Genomic DNA, 1,631 nt, shown 5'->3' with positions numbered 1-1,631 from the left:
CCGAGCCCCCCGGCCCGCGCGTCCCCCCGGCTCGCTGCGGGGCGGCTCTCGCTCCGCCCGTGCCCGTTCGGTGCATCGCGTCGCGTTGCGTTCAGCGCCCCGGAAGGCTGCAGCGTGCAGCGTGCAGCGTGCAGCGAGCAGCGTGCAGCGAGCAGCGTGCAGCGGCGCTGCGAGCTTTGAAGCAGGAAGCGATTCCCGGCCTCAAGCCCCAACTTTTAAATGTAGAAAATGCGCGACTGAAAGGTTGCAAGCGTTTTGCACCGCTGATTCCGGAGGTTTCCTTAGTTCAAGGAAAGCGCTCGGGTTTCCGCAACAGCGGACGAGAAATATCCATCTAAATTATTCCTGCAGCGCAGGGAGTGGGAAAGTGCAACGTAACACGACACGACACGGCGACCGCAGGAGCTGCGCCCGCGACCGYCACTTATCTCCGCCGAACAAGTTGTTCCTCCGCTGCTCGGCGCCCAGGGGCCGTCGCGCCCCGCTGCGACACCCGCCCGGCTCCGGCCCCGGCACGGAGCGGGCGGTGGCTCCGGYCCCGGCACGCTCGCTCCGTCCCCGCCAGCCTAAAAGCCTCGAGCAGGATGCAAAAGGGCTTTCAAGGGTCCCGCCGGGCCTGGGGCTCTGCGGGGAGCTGCCCCGCGGCCCGGGACATCCGGCGGCGTTTTACTGGGGGGAGAAAACGGGATCTGGGGCGCCACGCYGTGTGCGGACTGCCCGGGGGGAGGCGTCCCTGCGCGGGGGTCGGAGCCGGCCGCGGGGCCCCTCCCCGGCGGGAAGCCGGAGGCATCCGGAGTTTTTCGGGATTTTTACCTTGACGGGGGTTGCCGCAACGCAGCTAACCTCTAGGGGGGGAGAGGGCGAGGGCGAGGACGGGAAGCGAAAAAGGGAACATTAACTTTGCTCCCGTCCCCGCTCCGAGGGCAGGGAGCTCTCCCCGGCGTGACGCCGAGACGCTCCTTCCCGCGGCCGTCACGCCCCCGGTGCCCCAGATCCAGCACCGGGAGCCTCCCTTCCCGGGGGAGCCCCCGCCGAGCCGCTCCTGGAAAAATGTACGGACTCGCGGCTCGAGGCGCAGAGAGCGGGAGCGGGGCCGGGGCGTCGCGGGGCCGGGGCGTCGCGGGGCCGGCGGCTGGCGCGTCCTCGCCGTCAGCGCCCAGCGCGATCCCGCCCGCCTGGCGCCTCCAGGCACCCAGCTGCGGCCGGGGAGGCGGCGCCGGGCGCGGAGCTGGGCGCGGGAAGGGGCGAGGCCGGGAAGGAAGCTGGCACCAGCGCGGCCGGGGGAGATTAAAGGTCCGTGCGCCGCGCCGCGCTCAGCGCGGTTTCCTGGGGAAGCCAGGAGTGCGTGCGTGCAACGCGCGGTCTGCGGCGAGCGTGGCCGTGCGGGGCTGCGACGGCGCGTCGCGTGCACGCAGCTGGTGGGGCAGCAGCCGCGGGGCTGCGCGTGCATTTCGCACGTGCACGGCTTGCGGGGCGGCGGCGGCAGGGCTGCGCCTGCATTTCGCACGCGCACGGCTTGTAGGGCGGCGGCAGCGGCGGCAGGGCCGCGGCTGCATTTCGCACACGCACGGCTGGCGGGGCGGCGGCGGCAGGGCCGCGCCTGCATTTCGCACGTGCACGGCTTGCGGGGC

The sequence above is a fragment of the Rhea americana genome, unplaced genomic scaffold, assembly GCF_003343005.1.
Source record: "Rhea americana isolate MKP2758 unplaced genomic scaffold, rheAme1 scaffold_573, whole genome shotgun sequence".
NCBI classification, from domain to species: Eukaryota; Metazoa; Chordata; class Aves; order Rheiformes; family Rheidae; genus Rhea; species Rhea americana.
This window is presented reverse-complemented; position numbering follows the sequence as displayed.